Genomic DNA, 25,587 nt, shown 5'->3' with positions numbered 1-25,587 from the left:
CTAACCTCAAGGTGTTCCAAGACACCTAGGGTTCCCCCTCTTGATTTAAATGCTGGGCTCAAATCCCACCTCCACGAGCTCACTAGCTTTATGACCTGTGGGAATAACTTGACCTTTGTAAGCCTCAGCTTCCTCATTTGCAAAATGGGGATAATAACAGTACTAACCTCATTGGGTTGCCTTGTGAACAGTAAGCATTCAATAAATATAGCTGTTATTATTTTCAATAAACTGTTATAAGTTATGGCACTTAAAGGGAAAGCAAGAAGCACAGGGTCCCAGTGTTAATCATGACCACATCCTTTCCTAAGTCTTCTGATAGTCTTTTATCAGCTCCCCCTTTTGAAGTAATTTGTTTAATTTTGCAGGCCAAACTCACTTCCCTTTCTGGTCAGTTTCCATAGGTTTTGTATCAATTGAGGGTTTCTACTTGGCTTCCCAGAATATTCTCTCATGCTTGGGGGAGGTAGACCAAGGCCCCGGAGTGGCCGATAAAGTATAAGAGTAGACTAAGTGGAGAAATGAGGGTTGGTCTCCTGGGAAGGAGTGTAACCTGGGGTTAGATCTGGAGTAGAGCAGAGGCCCACACTCAAATACCAACGGTCACCTGGCAGGTAGCAGTGTGTGACTCTGGCTTGGTAAAGACTGTATCTAGTAATTGCCTTTTGTTGATATGTGCAAAATATAGGTCCAGTGTTGATGGCATGTATGTATGAATTTTTTTTTCCAAAAAGATGGAAATCCAGATTTTTATAAGAAATCTCCTAGTATTTTTTATTTTTTTTAAAGATTTTATTTATTTGATAGAGAGCGACACAGCGAGAGAGGGAACACAAGCAGGGGGAGAGGCAGAGGGAGAGGGAGAAGCAGGCCTCCTGCGGAGCAGGGAGCCCGATGTGGGGCTCGATGTGGGGCTCGATGTGGGGCTCGATGTGGGGCTCGATCCCAGGACCCTGGGATCATGACCTGAGCCGAAGGCAGACGCTTAACGACTGAGCCACCCAGGCGCCCCAGAAATCTCCTAGTATTTTAATGTTAGCAACTAATTTAAAAATAAAACCAAACCAGTCTGAGAAGCAGGATTCAGCCCACTGGTCATAAGCTTGGCTTCTGAGAGTGTTCAGCGTTCCAGGTGCAAACAGCCTCCCCAGTCAGGTCGACACCCTCCCCTACAGAGGAGGAAAGACACTCTGGAAGCCACACAGCTGGTTGTAGAAGCTAGGGGACTAGAACCATGCTTACAGAGCCAGAGTAACCTCTTGTTACAGGTTAATTTAAGCATTTATTTCTCTTATCAGTCAAAATCCTCTGGTGGTCACCTTCTTGCACCAAAGAACCAAGCTTCTGTGAACCTTGTTTTGTAATCACTGGAGGGCGTCTCTACTGCAGAGAGGAAATGGGAAGCCAGAACTTCAAGGTTTTGAATTTTTGTTTTTATTTTGAGGGTTTTTAAATTTTTTTCTCTCTTGCCTTTTTCATTCTGAGAGCCAAGTTACCAAACTGCAGAATCCAATTCAGGTAGTCACCCATGCGGTGGACCTGTCCCGGCTTACCAACTCTCCTTTGTTGCAAGGATCTGCTTCCAGCTAAGAGTCTGCTTGGAAGAAGTCTGATAAATTCACTCACCGTAAGTGTTGATAGCAGCAAGGTCCAGGTATCTGATAAGAGTAACACCCAGCAGCCACCTGTTATCTCTTCTGGAGGGTTTTTGCCTTTAATACTCTTTAACTTCAAAGTCAGTTTTCTATCCCTGTAAGGGCAGACCCCTCGACAGATGGCTGAGAGAGATCCTTTTCGGAGGCCTGGGGAGTGAGAGAATGGTCTTCCCACTGAAGTTAAAGCGTCGCCAACCCGGAAAAAGACAATCGGGGATTTTCAGTAAATGGCAGACAGGAGTCCCTCCAACTATTTTTGAAACTTTTCCGTAAGTTGGCTATATACACTTTAAAAAAGCAAGTAGAGGCGGCGTGGAGGAAGCGAGGAGAAGGGAGAGGCCGAGAAGAGCGAGGGAGGTGGGGCGGATGGCGGGCGGAGGGGGAGCGCGCAGCGGCAACACTTAGACGCGCCCGGCTCCGGGGATCGGGGTCCGGGCTCCGCCTCCCGCGGGCGCCGGGTCCCTGCGGCGCATAGGTCCTCCCGGCTGTCCGGCCAGCAGGGCTGAAGGATGAGCGCGGGCTGGGGCTGGACGGCTCGCCGGCCCCCAGTGGCCCGTGCCTTTGGCCAGGGCTGGGGTCGGCGGGTTCTCACCTGCCTCCGCCCGGAAGCCGAAGTTCAAGTTAGGTGAACAGCGCCCTGCTCCGAGGCCAACCAGGGAGTCAGGTCAGTCCTCGGTTCATTGCATCTGCGCTGCAAGGACGTAGTGCAGGTTTTCAAATTTAACAAACCCCCTTTCCTCTAGGGACTGCCCGGAGGTCGTAACGTGGGCAGTGCTGGCGAAGAGGGAGAGCAAACCTTGGGAGAAGGGATGAAGTAGAGCTATTAGTAAAGGTGATCTGGGGGCAGTGTCTTGATAAAAGCTTCAAACCGGAATGGGAAAAATAAAGTTCCTAAGCTATCCTCATCCATGTACCGCCCCCCCCTTTTAAGGGGTGTGTTGCGGGGGGGGGCAGGGGCGTTGTGAGCATTCATTTTTCTTCCTTTACACTTCCCACCAACCAATTAAAAGCAACTTATTAGCAACAGAAGGACTTGCTCAAAGGTAGGCAATGGGATGTGGAGAAAATCAGCTGGAAACTCCTCTTGCCTCCGTCTCTCCTCGTGGGATCCAATGGGACCAGTCTGTGACTGCTAGGGGGAACTTTAAATGGTTTGTGAAAAGACCTGACCTCTAACTAAGGAGGAAGCAAACTCACTAGACGCTCAGTTTTTAACATGTTAGGAGGAGGTATTACTAAAGACTGATGGTGGAGATGTCTTACATCAAAGGAAATAGTAAGGCAGAGAGCACAGAATAGAAACTGACATTTCTTCTTGATCAATGGGGGTTGGCTAAGCTGTCATTTCCAAGTGGAAGATGCCAGAAAGTTTAGTAAGAGAGCAATTTTCCAGACAGGTGGACAGGGAATATACTATTAAAATGAGATTACAGTGAGCCCCAAGGTTGTGACAGTAACCAATAAACCATCCAGATAGGAGATAGGTTTAATTACTACATGGAAGAATTCATCTAAGTCATAAAAGGCCCAAGTGCCAGAATGTTCAGTCTTGCCCAAGTCAAGGATTAGGCACCAATAGCAAGCAGAGACTTTCCATTTACAGATAGCCACCTAGAAAGGGATGAGTAATCGTTGCATTTTCTTTCTCTAAGCTGCTGATCTAATAACCAAGGTGAAATGTAATCCTCTATGCCTGTTGGAATTCCTAGCACATAATAAGGCTCAATAAATATTTGTGGAATGCATTGCTGAATTCACAGTGTTTACTACATTATATTTATTAGACTTTCTTAGAAACAAGCTCTGAGATGCAGTTTCAGCCATCTTAGCTGACATCTTACAGGATCTGGCCTTTTAAATTAGCCCAAAGGATGTTAGAGCAGCAAGGGACTTTAGGGTTAGGTGAGTCCACCCTATTTGCTTTACAAGGAGAACACCTGAAACACACTGAGAGGTTGTAGCTTTCCTAGGCTCACACAGCCTATGGAGCTAGGACACGAGCGCTCCTAGTCCTGCCTAGGATGGACACCAGCTCTTAGAAAAAGATCAGCCCAAAGGACGCATGATGTCATGGAAGTAGATTTTCATTAGGAAAAAAAACATCAGGAAAGGCATTGCAGTGGTGTGTGAAGTCCTTAGCAGCCTCTCAGTTCTCAGAGGGTCATTATAAGTGATTTGGCAACGTGTAACTCTCAGATCTAGAACTATAAGTGCTAACATTAAAGCCTATTCTGCCTTGTGGTTGTTCATTCTGAAAACTCTAAGGGATACTTGATCTCTTTTTGTGCTTCTGTGAAGCAGGTCCTTCTTCATAATAAAGAAGTTGAAAATCAGGGTGAAATTTTTAACTAAAAGCCAGGTACCTGAGATTGAAATGGATCTTATCATCTTGCCCTCCAAAATATTAACTAATTAGCTCTTCAGGTACTTCCTTGTGGGAGCACCAGATGATCAGGGCAAGTAAAACTGGCTGGTGAAGTTCTTTGTATTTTCAGGGTAACCTTTGATTTTAGTGTGTGGGAGGGGACTTCCTGTAGAATTTCACCAATGCGTTTGCTTTGTGAAGAGATTCAGAAGGCCAGGAGAAAGGAAAAGTCCTCTAGCAGTCATTAAGAAGTCTGTGAAGAAGAGAGGGCAAACTGATAGCCACACTAAGAGCCTAGTCTCATTTGCTCTGAGCTCTTTTATCCTGGCTCTTGTATTGCTGACTCAATCTGCAAGAAAATGAACGGAAGTTGCTAATGTGTGGTTACACAGATGAAATTACATTTGTTACATCCAGTTCATAATGGCAGGCCTGATATTCATCAGCTAACTCAACCCTGAGCTTCCTGGTGCCCATACCTACCTGGGGGATAAGAATTTCATTGACCATCATTAGGAAAGGCATACACACCTACACATCACTCTGCCTAACTCAGCTCAATGGCACCCACAATGCCCAAAGCATACTCCATGAGTGCCGCAGCTTGTTACACGAGCCACCCTGCAAATGGGAGCCATTGTTGCCATGCTTGTGGCTGAGAGTGAAGAGGCTGACAAGGAGGCGGCCCTGGCCGAGGCCATGCAGGTCCACCTGAATGAGGCTGTCCTCCATACCTAGAGAACCCACGCAGTCATCCACTTTCTGCTCAGAAAGCCCAGTCCCTTGGAAGATGCGCACACAGGACTGGGGCTCTCCCTACACAATCTCCTCTTTGGCAGGAACTCCAAGCAGACAGACTTAGCCCTCGCAGATGGAGGCAAGCCTTCCGAATGTCTCGGGAGACATTTTACTGTATCTGCAAAAAGCTGGCCCTGAATCTTCAAAGGGAAGCCACCCATAGGAAGCTGCCTTCCTCTGTGCGTCAGAAAGTAGCCATTGAAATGTATCTGCTGGCCTCCCTGATGCCTCCAGGCTGTGTGGCTGAGCTCTTTGAAGTGGGCAGATCTAGTGCTGGGTGTGCCGGCCACAAGGTTGTAGATGCCTTCTGTGCTACCTTTCGACACCTCCAGGAAAACCAGCCTGACTTGGAGGAGGTCATGGAGAGGTTCTGGACCAAGTATGACTTTGTGATGTGTCCTGGGGCTATTGGAGGCACACATTTCGAGGTGATAAAAAGCCAAGTAACTGGATTATCCAAACTATCCAAACAGGCACCGGTATAGTACTTTTCAGTAATTCTTCAAGCTGTGGTTGGTCTTGATCTTCATTTCAGCCAAGTGTTTGTTGGCTGCCCAGGATCCTGCCATAATTCACATGTATTTCAGGCAAGTCATTTTTGCCCTGGGGAGACGCAGGCACTCTCTTACCCCCCAACCAAAAAGAAATGGCAAAAACCTTAAGGCCATAAAGCTCATCCTTATAGGTGAATAGAATACTTTCTCCAACCATCAGTGGCTGACAGCCACATTTAACACCAAATCATCACTCTCTAGGAACTGTGTTTCAGTGAGCAGCTCTTGGCTTTCTGAGGCACTGTGGAGCAAGCCTTCAGGCAGTTGGGAGGCTGGTGACAGTGTCTCTAGGGTAAGGCATTATGTCAGGCCCAGCGTGTCTATGATGTGGTGCTGGCTGGTGCTGGCTCCATAATCTGGGTATCCACTGAGGTGAGGTCTTCTGCCTGGAGTGGGACCAGAGCCTCCACCCTTGCTGTGGCATGGAGCCTGCTATGAAAACAATAAGGCCCTAAGGCAGCTGGAGTTCCAGGTGGGTCAGGTCATCAGTTGGCACCCGGTAGTCCAAACCCGGCCAATTCAGGGTGATGACTATCCACCCTGCCTTTTCACTTGAATTTCTCCTTTAGACCCTCTTTCTTCTTTCCCCATTAAGCTTCCCCTCTCCCAGAGGATAAAGCACTGCCATTAATGTCTGTAAACCTCCAAAGGTGCTGTATCTTTCTATAAAGTGCCTGGAAAGGGCATGCAGGCTGGTCATCACCAGAGAAGAAGAACAAATTGCCTGCACTGTCAAAGAAACTTGTTTCAGGTGTGTGGCTGACTTACAGTCTGAGTAGTTTATAGTGGCAGACCTGCTCACCGGCTGGTCCTGCTTAAAATTTCCTTAGTGCTGCTTTTGTCATCCATAAAGGCATAATGCATTTTCATATACATTTACAGTTATATACACACACCTATGCTGTTCAAATAATAATAAACCAATCCTGTTCAAATAATAATCTGTATTGATTTCCTATTGCTCCTGCAACAAATTGCCACAATCTTGGTGGCTTACAACAAATTTATCATCTTGTAGTTCTGGAGGTGAGAAGTCTAAAATTAGCCTCAGTGTGCTAAAGTCAAGGTGTAGGCAGGGCTATGCTCCTTCTGAAGGCTCTGGGGGAGAGTTTGTTCCTTGCCTTTTGCAGCTTCTGGAAACCACCTGGATTCCTTGGCTCGTGGCCCCTTTCTCCATCTTCAAAACCAGCCGCAGAGCATCTTCTCTCCTTTCTAACCTCTGCTTCTGTTGTCACATCTCCATCTCCACCCTGCTTCTCTTGCGCTCTGACGTCCCTTCCATGTCTAACAATCAATGATTCCATGTCTAACAATCAATGATTCCATGTTCCCCAACTCCTAGAAAGTGCTTACAACTAGGAGAGGACAGAGGTGTGCTGAAGTTGCCCAGGGATCCTTTAAGGCATGAAGTCATCTCCCAACCACTCTCTGCTGGGCAGTGCATGTACTGTTGAGATCATTCGTTCACTAAAAGTTTTATGTGCCTACTATGTACTGGGCAGTAGGTCTACAAAAGGGAAAAAGATCCAGTCCTTGTCTTCAAGAATTCTAGTGGGATAAAAAGCCAAGCAACTGGACAGTTAACACAAAGTAAGTGAGCTGTCATGAGGAGATAAGACCTGGGCATATGGCTGTAGAAGAGGGGCAGCAAACTGAGTAGACCAATATGAGTTTGCCCTTGAGCTGGGTGGTAAAGGACAAGCATGGCTAGAAGGAGCTCCAAGAAGTGGGGCCTGCAGAAGGCACAGGAGTGAAAGCAGTGTGGTGCTCCAGAAGAGTTGCAGGTAGTTCTGCAAGCTAGAGTCCAGAGTAAGGTGGAAGTGTGGGGCGGCAGAGGTGGAGGGGGTGCATGCCATGCTAAGGAGGTTGAACTTCCGGTGAGCCAAAAGGAATCACTGATGGAATTAAGCAAAGGGTGACATGATCAGTTTATCTTTTTATTTATTTATTTATTTATTTATTATTAAAGATTTTTATTTATTTATCTGTCAGAGAGAGAGAGAGAGAGAGAGAGAGCACAAGCAGGGGGAGCAGTAGAGGGAGAGGGAGAAGCAGGCTCCTCACTGAGCAAGGAGCCCGATGTGGGACTCGATCCCAGGACCCTGGGATCATGACCTGAGCCGAAGGCAGACGCTTAACGACTGAGCCACCCAGGCGTCCCTATCTTTTTTTTTTTAAGATGTTATTTATTTATTTACTTATTAAAGATTTTATTTATTTGTCAGGGAGAGAGAGACAGAGAGGAGGGAGCATACAAGCAGGGGGAGTAGCAGGTAGAGGGAGAAATAGGCTCCCCACTAAGCAAGGAGCCTGATGTGGGACTCTATCCCAGGACCCTGGGATCATGACCTGAGCAGAAAGCAGACCACCTGAGCTACCCAGGCATCCCTATTTATTTATTTTAGAGAAAGAGAAACAGAGTGGGAGAAGGGGCAGAGGGAGAGGGAGAGAGACTCTCAAGCAGACTCTGCTAAGCAAGGAGCCCAGCTGGGGCCTGATCTCCTGACCTGAGCCAAAATCATGCTTAACTAACTGAGCTACCCAGGCCCCCCTCAGTTTAGCCTTTTAAAAAGATAATCCTTAGTTATACTTAACTAATGAATCATTGAACATTATCAAAAACTAATGATGTACTATACCTTGGCTAATTGAATTTAAATTAAAAAAATTCAATTATGTGATCTTAAAAAAAAGTTAATCCTTAGTAGCACAGAGGGATGAATTAGAGGGGGAAGAAAGGGGGCAGGAGAATCAGCTAGGAAATCAGTGGGGAATATCTGAAAGCTGGAGGCTGAACTGTACCGCTCTGTGCGTGTGTGTGTGTGTGTGTGTGTGTGTGTGTGTGTGTGTATTATCTGAAAGCTGGAGGCTGAACTGTACCGCTCTGTGTGTGTGTGTGTGTGTGTGTGTGTGTGTGTGTACATGCCTGTGTGTGGGGGTGGGTGGAGGGCACTCTATCAGATTACCCAGAAAGTTCTGCTTTGTTTAGCATCCACCTTTTTCTACTTGTGATTGGCCATTGTAGCTTACTGGATGATGGAGCTGTCCATTCTCTGGGTTGGGTTAAATCGAGGGACTCCGGAGATGTAATTTCTGCAGCTGCCCTGACCTTTCAGCAGTTTTCTACAGGCAAGTATCTTCCCTCCCCTCCCAGAGTCCTCTTCTACCCTCTGAGGCTCACCCACCCACAGAGGCTGGAGCTGGCAAGAGAGGCAGGCAAACTGCGGACTGGAATTCTGTAGAGCTGGAGGAGGAGCCTTGGCTCCTCCAGCTTTAGAAATGTAGCCAGACAATCCCAAACCCAGCTGTGATTTTGCTTGTGTTTATCCTGTACCGCCCCCCCTTCTCCATTTTTCTCTCCTTCCCTCACATAATTTCCTGGAAGTGAAAAACCTCACAGTTGTCTGTGTGGAGGGTGGGGTGGTGGTGGGGGGGGGATTTTAGGGTGGACCATGAGTATATCATGAGTATATGAGAAAGCTCTACTAGTTAAAAAGTGTAATTTAAAACAAAGTTTTGAATAGTCTTTTAAAAAATCTCTTTCAAGATTTACGGGTCACCTTGCGGGGAGGTGATAGGTAATTTGTAAAAGGAAGCCTTTGTTTTGGTTGCGGGACATGAGGAGATAGGGCAGAAGTTTAATTATTTGCTAATTTGGGGGGTGAGAAGAGGAATGACTTGTTCCTGAGCTGTTTTCAGGCTTGAGATGAGAGGAAGGCTAGTCTCAGGGCCCCAAGAATCCTAAGCAACTGGAACCAGTGACCAGTGGAGAGGGGGTGGCATTCAAACATTGGACGAGAAGAGTAAACCACACCTCAGGCCCATCTTTCACTTGCCCCTGCACTCTACCAAGAGATTACCGCTGGGAAGATAGTAGCTGGGGGTCTGTTGAGATCAAGGTAAGCTTTGGGTGAAGCCTAAACTTGGAAAAGTTCTGGACTGGGAAGTCCATCTCCTGGGACTCCATGGTCTTGGAACCTCTTCAGGTCTCAACTTCTTTCTCTGCAACATGAGAGAGCCGCACTAAAATTAGCAAGTCTGCTTGTAGCTCTAGCATTGTATCACTTCTGGTGTGAAAATGCCATCGTTCTTGCTCATTGTAGACCCAGTGGCATTCTCTGAGGCCTCAAAAAGTTTATGACGATCAGAGTTGGTCCCAGTTCCTGGGTGGAGACTTTCCAGCTAGGTGGCAGGAAAGGAAGAGGAAAGGGGGCCTGCTTTCCTGTCCCCTGCCATTCTTAACTTTCTGGAACCAAGGAAGGCAGGTACCTACCCAGAGGCCTGGGTCATGGTGACAGCATGGCCCTGGGCAGAGGAGGGAGTTGAGCAATTGAGCAGAGGTTGAGATCATCAAAGATACAGAAGGAGAGACGTTTCACCAATGGTTTTACCATCATTTGGTAAAAAAGCATCAAAGGTAACTCTCTTACCTCCAGAAAAAAGGGCAAGTCTTTTCAGGGAGTTTGAAAAGATCCACTAAAACACCCACTTCCAAGGATTAGTTGGAGATGGCTGGAGAGGAGCATTTATGAGGTAAGTGTGTGTGTGGAGCTCCTACTCTCTGCACAGTAAATGTAAATGAGATACTAAAGATGCTTTGAGACACTAAGGCCTAAAATAGGCAGTATTCCTGCTTACGAAGACTAAAAAAAAAAAAAAGTCAAATACAAAAGGCTTACCACAATACCACACAAAAAAAGAATGTTCTAGGATAGTCTCAGGCAACTGTCCCCCTCAGCCCACTCTGTGCTTTAGGGAGGAAGAGGAGTTGGCCTGTGTTTGCTGGTGGGAGATTCTCGCTACCACCACCATATGTCACCTGCCATGCCCAAGGCAGGGGGCTGCAGTTGGGTTGGCAGAGACTCATTTCCAGGACTATTCTACATTTGGACAAGGGAATGGGGAGCATGGCTTTCTCTGCAGAGCCTACTGATACCTAATTTGCGCCAGAATCACAGAGGCCTTACTGGATCACATCGAGGTGATCTCTAGCCTCACCTGATTACTCTTCCTGTTCGTTTTCTTTCTAGTGGTAATTATTCATTTGTAGTTTTATCTAATGACTATCTTCCCCTTTAAATAAGGTCCATGAATGCAAGGATGATGTGTATTCTTTTTTTTTTTTTAAGATTTTATTTATTTAACAGAGAGAGACTCAGCGAGAGAGGGAACACAAGCAGGGGGAGTGGGAGAGGGAGAAGCAGGCTTTCTGCCGAGCAGGGAGCCCGATGCAGGGCTTGATCCCAGGACCCTGGGGTCACCACCTGAGCAGAAGGCAGACGCTTAATGACTGAGCCACCCAGGCGCCCCTGTAATCTTTTTTATTGTGGTAAAAAAAATCATAAAACCTCCCATCTTCACTATTATAAGTGTACATACAGTTCAGTAGTGTTAAGTATATCTACATTGTTGTGAAATAGATCTCCAGAACCTTTTCATCTGGCAGAACTGAAACACTATACCCAGCCATCAAGAACTCCCCTTCCCCTCACCTCAGCCCCTGGTCACCACCATTCTGCTTTCTGTATGTATGAATCTATTTCAGATACCTCATATAAGCAAAATCAGATAACATTGGTCCTTTGGTAATTGGCTTATTTCACTTAGCACAATGTCCTCCAGATTCATCCATGCTATATAGCATGTGACAGGATGTCCTCCTTTTTAAGGCTGCATTGTATTCCATTGCAGTTATAAACCACATATTGTTTATCTATTCATCCACTGATGGACATTTATTTTGTTCCAACCTCTGGGCTACTGTGAATAATGCTGCAATGAACATGGGTATGCAAATATCTCTTTGACATCCTGCTTTCAATTCTTTTGGATCTATACCTAGAAGTAGGATTGCTACATCATATGGTAGTTCCAGTCTTAATTTTTAAAACTGCCATACTGTTTTCCCAAGATGATGTACATTTTTATCACTAATGAATACCATACCCTGTACTTAAGATAATGCCTAGGCATAAAGTAGACCTTCAAACGTCTCTTGAATGTATGAATGATAACAAAAGGGACATGGGGTTAACAAGAAAACAGACCTAAGCCTCACCACCATGGCCCCTCCCGGCTGAGGCCTGATTATAATCATTAGAAGCCCTGATCCAGAGGCTTGTCTACCCTTTGCTATGGGGCTGAGACAGAATGAAACATAAGGAGAAAACCTAAAACACTACCTGCTTTCGAATCAAGATCTTTTTATTAAAATCCCAAGTTTCTTTGCTTCTTATTCACCTTGTTGCCTACTCCTTTCTTTGCTTCTTATTCATCTTTTTATCTACTCCTTTCCTCCACTTAATTTTTAAATTTCTTCTAAAAGGAAAAGGAGAAGAAAGAAGGAAGAATCCAAGTCCCAATGGAGAAATCTTCCCAAAGTCCTGAGTACCTGGGTATGGCAGAAGCTGTGGTCTGTGGGTCTCCTTCCTGGCCCAAGTGGCCTAGACGGGACCTTAGGAGGGCCACTCTCTTATGGACTAGGTGTGCTAGTGTGACTCTCTTGTTGCTAGGTGTGACTCTCTCTGGGCCAGCTGGACCAGGGCTGCCCTGTGGGTATCATGCTGTTCTAGTTGAGCAACTGACTCCTAGGCCAGTTCTCTGACCAGGCACCTGTGCACTATCATTTCAGCTGCAATGGTGGCAACAGCAGTCTGATGGCGCCTGAGGGTCCTGGCTGTGCTGGAGCTTGTGTGTTTGGGCCACCTCTGCTCCAGGGTATTCTGTGGACACCCTTGGAATATTTGGGGCTGCTGATGGGAGTCTTTCTGGGAGGCTGGTTTCTGTCTGGAGACTCTGGCCTCCTCTGGAATTCTGATGGAGAAAGAGAGAAATTACAGCTGCTCTCTTCATCCCATTCTTTCCAGGCCCCAGCTTTAAGACTGTAAAAGATGACCATGATGACCAATTATCAACTACATTTAAGGCAAGAGCCAGTTAAAAGCCAGTGGAGGGATCACTGGGCTCGAGTTCTAGTGTCAGCCTTAACATTGACTGGCAGTGGCACCTTCTGCAAATTACTTTCCTCCAGCTAGGTGTCCTCATCTGTAAAATGCTAGGGTTGAAGACAGTCTCCAGCCATCCCTTACAGCCTTAACATGCTGAATCTATCACCTCTAGTGACACCATGCTTTCTTAAATTTTTAGGCGCTCCCTTGAGGGGATCCCAACTTTTATCATTTATGACTTCCTTCTCCACCCAGTCTCATATCATGGGGGAAGTAGGCTGGAATGAATCCCTCTCCTTTCTTTACAACCCCCAGTGGATGATGGGATAGTCAGCGTGGACCACACTGAGGCCAGCTAACATGAAAGGCCCTGTACTCTGTTTCTACCTCTCTTGCAAATATGCTGGAATGGCAATAGGTGAGGTACAATGTTATCGAGGAAAGAACTCCCAGAGAAGCCCCCACTGCTGTAGAATTTGCTACAGCTGCTGCCTTTTGTGTTCCTTTAGCTGATAATCTCCAGGGAGATTATCAGGGATGTGCCCAGTTCAACAGATGATGCTGTGGAGGTTTCAAGACAGGAGCTTGCTAATGTTGTAGGCCCTTGTACTCTGCCCGGCTTTGCTCAGGTTAGAGCCTATGGCAGAGAGGGACAGAACCTACAGAGAGCGTTCACTCACCCAGATGAACCAGAGACCCCAGACCTGCCCAGGAACCAACAAGACTGGATGTGAGGTAAGGAGTTTCCTTGGCCAGCCACAGCAACCCCAGGCTGTTGAAGGGGAAAGGTAAGTATGCAACTACTGTCTTGGGCCCTCTTGAAGCAAACAGTAGGCTTCCTCTAAATAAGCCACGGCTACACTGCCCAGTGTCTGTCTCACTGCAGTGTGCAATTATCTGAGCTACATTCAGCCTTCTTATTGGCCTCCGCTTCACCCTGGCTCCCGAACGGCTCACTGCTGAAAGACACTGGCTGGCCAATAAGCAAGCAGGCCCGAGGCAGGGCCAGTTACCCTCCAACAGACTGTTTGCACAAACATCTTTGTAGGAAAAGCCCTTCGATGGCAACCAAGGAGAACAGACCTGTTCCCACAGCACGGATGACAGAAATATCTTGCCGGCCAGACTGCTGTCTCTGTTAAGATAGTACCACCAGGCGCCTGGGTGGCTCAGTTGGTTGGGCGACTGCCTTCGGCTCAGGTCATGATCCTGGAGTCCTGGGATCGAGTCCCGCATCGGGGTCCCCGCTCAGCGGGGAGTTTGCTTCTCCCTCTGACCCTCTTCCCTCTCGTGCTCTCTGTCTCTCATTCTCTCTCTCTCAAATAAAATCTTTAAAAAAAAAAAAAAAAGATAGTACCACCCACAGCTGTAAGGAACAGCTGATTTGTCTTGAAAAGAGAGACTGTTATCATGAAGACCAGGGCTGCCTTTGGGAAGCCAGGGTTGGGAGTGAGAAGGTGGTTGGGGGACCCACACTTCCACCTGGGACACAGGGGAGGAAGGACATGAACACTAGGTGTCAGGAACCGCCACATCCCTCTCCTTTAACCTCTTGACTGTGGCTCCCTGTCACGGTTCCCACAAAGGAAAAAAGTCAGGTTCAGGACTCTGTGGCACTCCTGGGACACCCCCAGAACATCTCCATTTCTAGACATTGCTCCCAGTCTATCTCCCTTGTCTTCCTGAGAAAGCACTCTGTGCGCCACCTAGAAGTTGTTTTGAGTGTCCCAGCTTAGAGCTGGACAGAGGTTTAAAGGTTTTAAATTCTGAGAGCCTGAAAGAGGACCCAGGAAGACGGTAAGGCAAAAGAGAAAGGCTTGGAAGCCAGGGAATCACTTAAGATCTGAAGTTGTGTATTCACCGTTAAGTCATTCATTAAGACCGACTCTGTCAGACATGTGCTAAGCACTCAACTTAAGAAGTGGAATAAGACATGGTCCAATGGGGGAGATAGCTATGTAAACAGTAATTGCAATACAATTAAAGGAGCACTAATAGAAAAATGCCAGAGCAATGAGGTGAGGGCATTCCATCCTGCTTTCTTTCTTTTCATTTTTAAGATTTTATTTATTTATTTATTTGAGAGAGACACAGAGAGAGCATGAGTGGAGAAAGGGAGAAGCAGACTCCCCGCTGAGCAGGGAGCTCAACGTGGGACTTGATCCTAGGACCCTGAGATCAGGACCTGAACCAAAGTCAGACACTTAACGTGACTGAGCCACCCAGGTGCCTCCATCCTGCTTTCTTCTATAGGGATATGTGGGGGGTGGCTCCCATGTGAGCAAAGTGGATCAGTAGCCCTCTACCATAACTCTTTCTCCTTCCCCACTCCCTCTTCCATTCTTTTCCTTTTCTTCTTTCTCTTCTTTCTTCCTTCCACACAGCATCCAGTGGCACCCAAGAGTACTCACTCATCCCACTAACAGAAACAATGTTAAATAAGTTGCTGACCCCTGTCCTAAGGAAACAGAACTTTCCAGTGGAATTGGGTTATCTAGCTCCTTAGTCCTCTGGTGTGAGGAGGGCTCATTATGTTAGATGATTATTTTGTGGATTAAATTTCCTAAGTGACAAAAATCAAGTTTGCGTCCTAAGATCTAAACCAGTCAGATAGAAACAATCCAATACAGAGCAAAGAGGAAAGTATCTGGATGGATGTGTTTCTTTAGAACTTGAGTTTTTATTTATGAAAAAATAAGAGTTTAAAACTATTATCCAGTTTCAAACAATATAGTCTGAAACCCAGGTACTCACCACCCACATTTTATAGGTTGATACTATCATATTTGCTTCAGATCTTTTCTTAAAAATATTTAGATTCAACTAAAGATCTACTCCCTTTCCTTTGCCCCTCCTCCTGAAGAAATCACTCTCCTGAAGTTGGGTTGTGTCATTCATTCCCATGCATGTTGTTATAGTTGACATATTTGTGTGTTAATAAAAATAAATACTAATAGTTTATATGTTTTGAAACTTTACATAAAAGGTTTAATACTGTACATATCTTCTGGTACCTGATTTTTTTTTTTACTCAATATGCCCTTGATATATGAGGTTCTATTAAAATTCTGTATTCTCATTGTAAGAAGAAACTGGTATATTTCTTATTTATTTCTATCGTATTTGTTATGCTTTCTATTTATCATGCTTTTCTTTGATTTCTTTTTTCCATCTCTTTTTCCTACCTTCTGTGTATCAACAGTGTTTTCTTTATTCTTCTTTCCTTCTAATACTTTGGAAATGATACATTCTATTTCAGTTTTTCTAGCTTCTATCCTTAAATTTTTAATATAACTGCCTCCAAAATGTCCCTTCTCTTTCCAAACAAAGACCTTAGACTATTTAACTTTGATCTGCTCTAGCCACTTGCCATGTTACTACTGTATTACTGTGCTGTCTAACGTGGTAGCCATTACCCATATGTAGGTACTTAAGTTGAAATTAGTATTAAATATAATGAAATTTTTTCTTGGTTGCATAGCCACATTTTAAGTGCTTCATAGCCACATGTGGCTAATGGCTACCATATTGGACGGAGCAGATATAGAACATTCCCATCATCATAGAAAGTAGTATTGGACAATCTAGTTATTTATATCTACTTTTAACCCTCTCCAAATTAGTTCTTATTAGTAGTAATGATTTTTAGAGTCAGTATTTCTTTAGATTTACCTTTGTGTTTACCAATTTCTTTGCTCACCTTTGTTTTTTCCTTACTTTTGTATTTAACTTCCTTCCTTCTGAAATTATCCTGTAGGAGTCTGCTATAGACTGAATTGTGTCCTCCCCACAATTCATATGCTGAAGCCCAACCCCAGTGTGATTGTATGTGGGGATAAGGTCTTTAGGAGATAATTAAGGTTAAATGAAGTTATGGGGTGGGGCTCTAATCCAATAGGACTGGTGGCCTTATTAGAAGATGTTCTGTAGGGATAGAAGTTTTTGTGATTTGTCCCGCATAACTGACCACCTGGACCTGCATATACACAGGCAGGCTAAGGAATGTGGTTTGTGAGACTTGTGCTGTGTGAATAACCTTGGGAGCTTAGTTGTTTGAAATATGTGATCTGGCCTCCAGGTCAGAACTGGCCCTTCCGTTCTAGATGCTGAGAGCTATAAATCTTGTCTCCCATCCCCTCCTGCTCCAGGCTGTGTTGGGCTGCTGGAATGGAATCCGGGAGGGGAGGCAGATACACATAGCCCAGGTTCCTTGAAAATATAGAAACATGATAACATAGAAAATACAGCTTGCTCCAAACTGCACGTAGGAACAAATGGTTTAATTTCAAACCCTATTATTTGCCATATAAATATGACCCTTATGGGGATGATCAGTTGGAAGTCTCACCTGAGGGGAGGATGCTCTGCCCAGGCCTCTCAATCAGGACTCCAGCCTGGCTGTTTCCATGGGGCTTCCCCAGCTAATGAGGTTGGATGTTGTTAAGTACCCGATTTGATGTAATTTTGCCTTATTCTCATTTCTTGCCTGCTATTACCTTTATCTATGTGTAGATTCCCTTCTTCTTCTGTTTCTACTAGGTTTCTATAATAATAAAGTTTTCTTTCCTTTTTGAAACCAAAATATGGCTGTTGTGAATCTTTTGTTTAGAACAGAAGAGGAAGAGAGACCCTTCTTTCCCTCTCTCTCTCAATCTCTTGCTCTCTCTCTCTGAATAGGCTCATAGGAAAGGTCACGTGAGGACTCAGCAAGAAGGTGGACATCTGAAAGCCAGAAAGAGAGCTCTCACCAGAAACCGAACCCTGCTAGACCTTGATCTGGGACTTCCAGCCTCCAGAACTGGGAGAAATAAGTTTCTATTGTTTCACCCATCTAGTCTGTGGTATTTTGTTATGGCAGCCCTAAAACACAAATATAGAGTCTGTTCAACAAAGGTCTCAAGTATTATTCTGAAAGTCTTTATTTTGCCCTAACTCTTTAATAATAGTTTAGCAAGGTATAGGATTCTAGGCTGTAAGTTATTGTCCTTGGGAATTGAAAATATTATTCCATTGGTTTTTAGCCTTTGTTGTTATAATTGAGAAATTTGTGGCCAGTCTAAAATGTTGTTCTTTTTTTGGATTGCTTTTAATATTTCCCCCAATTTTCTGGGTTTTGTTACAGTGTGTCTAAGTGAAGGTGTGATTTCATATTCCTTGCTTCAGGTTCATTGTGATTCTTTAATCTGAGGATTCTTGTCTTTCACCAGTTCTGGAAAAATGTTTACTTACTATTTATTTCCTTAATTTTTCTCCATCTAGAATTCCCATTAATATATTGAAACTTTTCATTCTATCATTCATTTCCCTTAACTCCTCTTTGTATTTTTCAGTTCCTCTACTCTGCTGCATATGGCAATTTTCTCAGCTCTGCCTTCTAGTTTCCTAATTCTCTTTTCAAATGTGTCTATTCTGCTTTTAACCAGTCCATTACTTTATTCCTTCAATAACTATATTTTGCAATTCTAAGAGTTTGATTTGCTCAAACGTATCTTTCTTTTGGGGTCTTGTTGTGTACCAAATGTTTCTTTACCTATTTATTGTAAATATATTGATTTTAGAATCTAATTGAATTTCTCTGGACTTCAGTTGTCTAGATTATGAACTGTGGCATTAAATTAAATGGCCTCTGCAGTGACTTCCACCTCTGAAATTCTAGTATGCACTCTGATATTCATTCATTCATTTATTTATATATATTTTTAAAAGATTTTATTTTTCAACAGAGAGAGAAGGAACACAAGCAGGGGGAGTGGGAGAGGGAGAAGCAGCCTACCCCTGGAGCAGGGAGCCTGATGTGGGGCTCGATCACAGGACCCTCAGATCATGACCTGAGCTGAAGGCAGGCACTTAACGACTGAGCCACCGAGGTGCCCCATTTATTTTTTTTATAAACACTGCTGGCATACTTTGCATTTCCAATCAATGAAGGTGGCATTGGAGCCTGGCAGTGACTAAAGAATGATTATTTTATTTTATTTATTTATTTATTTATTTATTTTTAAGATTTTATTTATTCATTTGAGAGAGAGAGAAAGAGAGAGCACGAGAGGGAAGAGGGTCAGAGGGAGAAGCAGACTCCCTGCTGAGCGGGGAGCCCGATGTGGGACTCGATCCTGGGACTCCAAGATCATGACCTGAGCCGAAGGCAGTCGCTTAACCAACTGAGCCACCCAGGCGCCCAAGAATGATTATTTTAAAAGCCACCTTCACCAGACCTCTAGGGCTCTGAGCCAACATCTTCCATTTTCTCATCTCCCCTTCCTGTATTAGCACAGAGAGAAACAGGTGGCTAACCAGACGAAAACAGGCCAGGAAAAATATCCATCTGGGTTTGGTTTCAGATCAGAGATATTTTTTGGAGGCTCATCCAAGAATCCAGTTGAAAGGCTGGGGAGAAAAGGTAAACACTAAACCTCTCAGCTTTTCAGAGATTTTTGGATTGACTGTTGTAGCACTTAAAATATAAAATCAGAGTGATAATGGTTTCTCTACACTCTCTGGAATATTGGAGGGCTAAAAGAAGGATAATGAAGTCCTGTATTTCTTTTTATCTAAAGACTATCAGAGTTGAGCTAGAAGAATATAAGAAGGTGCTGGAAGTGAACTGTGGGGTGAAGAATGTAGGACATGATTTTAATATATTTCTATAAAAGGAAAGTGAGTGATCAATACAACCATCTCTGCAGCTTGTATCCCAAAGTGCTTCACAAGCATCTTTCAAATTCTGCTCCTATGATGTCAAATGTTCAGTGAGTAGAGGATGCAATGAGACTCAGTCTTCCCAAACCCTGGCTTCTAGTCTATCAAACTGACTGTGAACGCTGTGGACAGGGCCTGTAGGTTCTTCGGCAAATGGCATGGAGCCAATTAAAACTGATATTCAGCTTACTTCAAAGGGCACTGGCTTTCCCCAGCATCCTCCCCCACCTGACCAGATACAGTCATGCCGCTTTTATGATTTATTTCTTTTGCTTAGATTTTTAGAATAAAGTTGACTGAGGCATAATTTATGTACACTTTGCTTTATTGAGGTGTAGTTTATATATACTTTGTTTTAAAATTCAATAAAATATAATTTTCCTTCCTTTTCCATGCTGTCCTAGACAAAGTTTTGGAACTAAATGTCAAAGCTGTACAGCTCTCCTGACTACTGTTTTGAAAGATGTGGTTGCCTCTTAAATTTCTTTTCCTCTGTGTCGTAACTGCAAAACAATTTTTCATTCTAAACAGAGATCTAAATAAAGATCATTAGTAATGAGATGCTTTTTGTAAGCCCTTGAGGCATTGTGTGTGAGGCATATGCGTTTATTCGTAATTTTTATGTCTCTCTCCTTCATTTCTACTTCCATCTAAATAGCTTTTAGATCTGTCCATTTTTCCTCTGAAATGTTTCACTCTCATCTTTTTCATTTTTTTCCTTCTTTGAACACCCTTTCCAAGCCTCATTTCTTTTATCTGATGAAAACAATCCATTCTACATATTCTCTAGCCAGATTAATCTTCCTAAAGCCTTCATACTGTCTCTCCTTTGCTCAAAGACTATCAATGGCTCTCTTCTGCCTACTAAATCAAGCACAGCCTTACTCTGCTGGTCAGTGTCCTCTACAGTCAGGCCTAATGCATCCCTGCTTCTAGTCCTACCGTGTACTCACCTGCCTTCATATTTTGCTTAGAATGTCATTACTGTCACATCTCCCTGCAGGAAATACTGCCCACCTGTTGATCTTCAAATCAAATACTATCCCCTTTCTCTAGCTTTCTATCATCATTCCTATGCAAATTTATATCTGCCATTTTTAAACTCCTGTGGGCACTTTGTACCATGCCTAGAACACATGTTGCCTTTTCTTATGGCAATTTATGTTTGTGCCTTAAGTTCCATGCCAGATTGTAACTTTTCATCTTATTCATCTTGGTATCCTCCTAAATACCTTGCATATAATACAATAAAATAAAATACTGGTAGTATTATCTGTAGTATGAATAAATATTCACATCTCAAATCTCTGTTGGCTGAATAAAAACAGGCACTTAAATGATTCTGAAACTTCAAAATTATGATACACAGTTTACTTGAAGGATAAGATAGAATAAAAACTGATGACAAGGGGCGCCTGGGTGGCTCAGTTGGTTAAGCGACTGCCTTCGGCTCAGGTCATGATCCCGGAGTCCCGGAATCGAGTCCCGCATCGGGCTCCTGGCTCAGCGGGGAGCCTGCTTCTCCCTCTGACCTTCTCCCCTCTCATGCTGTTTCTCTCTCTCTCTCTCTCTCAAATAAATAAATAAAATCTTTAGAAAAAAAAAAACTGATGACAAATAATATCTAATTTACATACTCATAACTCACACGTACATAACTCACACATAATTGATTAAATGAATGAATAAACAAATGTTACAGGACACATACAGACACTAGCCCATCTGTAAACTAGCAGAAGGTGTTCATCATGTCCAGAGAAAAAGTCTCTTTATACTTTAAGCGTAAAATGAATAAGAAAAACTGCAATGCACTAAGGTAAAATTACAATACACTGTCTTTTTAACTCAAGTAAAGTTTTTTTTTTTTTTTAAGGATTTTTTTTATCAGAGAAAGAGAGAGAGAGAGCACAAGCAGGGGGAGCGTTAGGCAGAGGGAGAAGCAGGCTCCCCGCTGAGCAGAGAGCCCGATGTGGGACTCAATCCCAGGACCCTAGGATCATGACCTGAGCCGAAGGCAGACGCTTAACTGACTGAGCCACCCAGGCATCCCTCAAGTAAAGTATTTTAAAATATAAAATATCTGTTTGCTTAATATTTAACTAAATTCTACTGAATCTGTTGGGTCAGATTCTGCATTTGGATCTTAACATACTCAGCTGTTCTTAAATGAGTGTATAATATATAGCTGTACAGACCTGGGTTCATATCCTGCCTCTGTCCCTTACTGGTATGGGATTTTGGGATCTTTCAAGCTGTAGTCTTCTCATCTGTAAAATGAGGATCAAAAATACCACATCACAAAGTATTTTAAAGATTAAATGAGATTATATGGTAAAGTGCTTAGCACAGTGTCTGGCATATAGTACGCGTTCAATAAATGGTTGCTATTTTTTCAAGTTAAATCATAACCTATTTCAAGAGACAGATTTTTGTATTCAAAAGTTGTGCAGTCTAATGGTAGACACTACCCATATGTGGTAACTGAGCAATTGAAATGTGGCTAGTCTCAATTGGGATGTAGGTAGGTATAAAAATCACACTGGATTTTTAAAGAGTATAAAAAAAGTAAAATATCACATAAATACTTCTTTTATGTCAATTACACATTGAACTGATATTTTAGATAAATTGGGTTAAATAAAATATATCGCCAAATTAATTTTCACCTCTCAAAAGTAAAAACTGTTTTTACTTTTTAAAATGTTGGTACTAAAAAACTATATTACATATGAGTCTTGCATTATATTTCTATTGGGCAGCACAAAGCTAAAGTCCCCAGTCAAGGACGGAATTAGGTATACAGATGTTCCACTAATACTTGACTGGTTGGTTGATATGGCTAAATCTCTTCATCATTTCATTACATTGGCAAAATTAAAAGCATAAGAGACTGTGTTTTTTCAAGTGCCCACAAATCAAGACAGATTTACAGAGTGGTTATTATTAGAGAATCTCATGTGTAAATGAGTTATTTACTCAGTAAGTTTTTGGTGATTTTCTCCTGCAAATCTTTAAGCACTGAAGCAAAACTCTTCAAAGAGAGCTTTAGTGAAATTTGTGCAGTTAAGAATGGGAATGACCTTTTATTTGTCAATAATACCTTAGTAAAGCTGAAACAAAACAAAACAAAACAAAAAACAAAACAAAACTCAAAAAAGAACGGAGATGACCTTTCCGGAACTAAGAAATCCAATTGCTGAAATTAACTTTGGCAAATGACAATGAATCACAAATTGTCTGCAGGCCAGCTATGTTGTCACATCTAATGGGCAAATCAGGATCACTGATGCCCTCTGGCTCCTGCATTTTCCTGATCTTTATAGCATATCTAACTGGAAGGATTCCAGGAAGCAAATGGTGGGGGCATTTGCTATGACACTCTCCTGTCAGTACAAGACATGCTGGCTAACTCCAGAGACCATTTGGTCTTCTTCCATAATGTTCCATAAGCATGGAGCAAATGTCTCTGATGGTTTTCAACACAGGCAGAACTGGAGCCAGATAATACTCTCTGAATGTATTACTCCTTTAGCCAGTTGGATTTGCAGCAAACAAGATCTCACTGAAAGAAATGTCTGGATTGGTTCTATCCTAAGCTTTTGGTGGGAGTGGGAAGGGGGCTTGAATATGATTGAATTGTTCCAGAATGCACCAGGGTGCTTCCTCCCCTTTTTCCCCAACATCTATAGACTCTTCTCCAACCACTAATACCTCCACCACCATCTCACTACCACCACCAGTGGTTAACATTTATTTAGTGCTTACTACATGCCAGGCACTTTTCTCAATATTTTTTATGTTATTACCTCACTGAATACTTGAACCATTCTTTAAACTAGATACCACTCCTAATTTTCAAGATGAGGAAACTGAGGTACAGGTTAGTTAAGTTGCCCACAGTCGCTGAACTAATAATTAGAGCAGCCAGAAAGAGAAGTTAGCCTGCTGCTCTTGGTGCTCAAAACCCCAGACTATAGCATCCTGAGAAGATTTTGACTAGTCTACAGAACATAAGAGAACAGATCGGCTTAGCCAGGGCAAGCCTGGTCCTGTAAGTTATTCCTCAGGCTGCTCTGGCACCTAGAGGTGTAGAGTTTTTGACCTCCAATCTTTTGTGGCCTCTGAGTGAGTGCCAAAGGTGTATAATGGCATATGGCATTTTCCTGAGCGCCTAAAGCTCATTCTTAATCACTGAGTATTGTTTCAAGTTTTGTAACACATAATATTTTTCACTGGTTTGAAGAGAGAGATGTATCATTTAGTGAGAATAAATCATTTTTATTATGATGCCTTTGGGTACCCTTTGGTCCCTAACGACATGTTAAATGGAAGTACTACATAAACTTTGCAGTCTTGTTTTCCACCATCTTCCTACATGCTTCTGCTCTCCAAGGAGCCCCCTAGTGTTTCCTTAGCCTTGGAGACTGGCTTAGGTCCATCAGGGCATAGGTGGAGAGAAAATGGATACAGAGGGGAAGCAAGAATGTGAGCAACAATAGAAACCACGATCCACTACTTCATCAGGTTACACGTGCTTCTTCATTCTGAGCAAGAAGTAGAAGAAGGCCATTGGTTAAGCTCAGGCAGACTCTATACAGACTCTATATGAGATGTATACAAATACCCCTAACATTTTTTTTTTTTTTCTTTTAGGAACAACCTGATTGAATTTTCTTTCTGAGCGGTTTGGAGGAGTAGGGAATAACAAATGAAACACTTTCTTTGCTCAAAGATCTCATGCCCTAATGAAAGGGAGAAACCCGATTAAATATCCACATGCCCTTCATGACTGAAGATTATGACATTAAGGCAAATTAAGTCTTTATAAAGAACCACAGCATGATTAATTTTAAATGGAATTGTCTTTACACAGTTCCCAAATTTGCCATGGGCTCATGGGATGTTAGAATGGGATAAATCATTATGAATTTTCTAATTTCCTCATCTTTTATATGAGGAAAATTAAGCCCACAGAAAAGTGCGTTAGAGTCAAGGATTTGGTTTTCATACTCTTGCTCCTTTGGACTTTTCCTTTGCAAATGAAATTACTTGCTTAATTTGCTTGCTTGAACTAAGCTTCCTGGTTCTTTTAGTATCAGTTTCAACTTGTTTTCAGAGCTGAGAATATGTCAATACTGCCTTCAATATGTTCATAAAATGATAGTTATGATCAAGGGATAAAGGCACTCTTAAGCCAGTAAGTAATTATCTCTTACTATATAATTGCAAACACAATCCTGATCTAGAATTTCCATTTTTTTAAAAAAAATTTTGCCTGTTAATATAAACAAAAGGAAGCAGTCAGATGACCACCTTTTTTCCTTGACTAAGGATCAATGTATCTACCCACAAGGATGACACCAAACACATAGAAACTATGAACTGTATAGTACCTAAAAATACATATTCACATACAAATAGATAGCATATATATTTTGTTTAGGCAGGTTATACTTAGAATACTTATTAGGGCACAGTGAGTCCTGGAGACCCTTGAACATAAGCTAATGATTAATTGGCTGAACTTTCAGATATAGAATTAACAGGTGTCTAGTCCTGTTGAGTAAAATAAAAAACACATGCTGGGGCAATGGGACTGTTCTTGACTGCACTGGGTGGTTACATGGGTATACAAATAATAAAAATTCATTGAGCTGTACACTTAAGATTTGTGCATTTTACTGTATATGTTATACCTCAAGAATAAAACTAAAAAATATAAACCACAAAAGACTAGAGACAAGCAAAAAACCCCACCTTTTCGCAAAGGTTGCAAACATGCAATTGATCTTTTAGTTCTTTGTAACTTCAGATTTGCTATATCTTAATTACCATACTTGAGTGGCTTGAAACACTTTTTTGTTTCTTCTGTTTAATTATCTTTCAGTAAACTAAGTTATTTTAAAAGATCTTGTGATCTCCTTATAAGGCGAAAAAGGTTTTAACTTACCCATTTGCAAGTAAGATGGAGTAGTAATTATGTGTAGAATTTTGTAGAGTAACACACGATGCCATCTCTATGGGGCGGGATACAATACTGAAAACGTTTCTTTCACTTCGCCCTCTTCCGCCGCCTATTTTTACGGGGTACTTCTGGCAATGGTATTGAGAGAACAAATGGGTCGCTGAACTAAAGAACCTTTCCCAAAGATGCTATTATTCTATTTCCATCCCACAGATTGTCAAAATTCACTTTTTTTTTTCTCGGAATGCCACTTGAGGGCAGTTGCTTGAGAAATATACCCAGTACACCTGATTTGTATACATTTAAAAAAAAAATTTGCTTTATGTTTTTATATCTCCCTGCGTATAAACTCCCAGTCTGACATTTAGGCTACTTTTAGTACAACCTCTCACTCTGCGACAAGTCAGGGCACCGCAGTTTGAAAAAACAAAACAAAACAAAACCCTACAAAACATCCGGTAAAAGGGGGGAAGACTACGACTCCCAGAATGCAGCGCGTCCTCGTCTTGCCCGGCGGCCCAATGATCAGACTCCGCGAGCCTCCTCTCGGCCCCGTTGGTCAGCTTGCCTGTCAGTGAGGAGAGAAACAGAAGGCTCGGGA

At 42.9% G+C, this 25,587-nt stretch overlaps 1 protein-coding gene and 1 long non-coding RNA gene across 8 annotated transcripts in view; one reads left to right on the top strand and one right to left on the bottom strand.

Annotated features, from left to right (window-relative positions):
• PAQR8 (progestin and adipoQ receptor family member 8) overlaps positions 1–25,423 on the bottom strand; it is a 113,985-nt gene extending 88,562 nt beyond the window's left edge. For 4 of the 7 annotated variants that reach the window (XR_012381933.1, XM_073905087.1, XM_073905088.1 and 1 more), the window contains exons 1-2: positions 24,972–25,423; positions 21,217–21,288 (exon numbers count right to left, since the gene is read on the bottom strand). The gene's annotated coding sequence lies outside the window, so the exon portion shown is untranslated. Of the gene's footprint in view, positions 1–1,626; positions 1,766–11,594; positions 12,186–21,216; positions 21,289–23,318; positions 23,566–24,971 lie in introns of those variants that run through there. The other 3 variants (XR_012381932.1, XR_012381931.1, XM_073905090.1) reach the window with 3 other exon arrangements.
• Positions 1,302–17,211, top strand: LOC141374805 (uncharacterized). The gene is made up of 4 exons (XR_012381934.1): positions 1,302–1,627; positions 1,758–1,924; positions 8,398–8,501; positions 16,997–17,211. It is a non-coding gene; the product is annotated as an uncharacterized lncRNA (long non-coding RNA).
• Positions 25,424–25,587: the final 164 nt, after the last annotated feature.

The sequence above is a fragment of the Callorhinus ursinus genome, unplaced genomic scaffold, assembly GCF_003265705.2.
Source record: "Callorhinus ursinus isolate GAN/ISIS: 27379988/994484 unplaced genomic scaffold, GSC_fseal_2.0 scaffold22, whole genome shotgun sequence".
In the NCBI taxonomy this organism is placed as follows: domain Eukaryota; kingdom Metazoa; phylum Chordata; class Mammalia; order Carnivora; family Otariidae; genus Callorhinus; species Callorhinus ursinus.
This window is presented reverse-complemented; position numbering and strand designations above follow the sequence as displayed.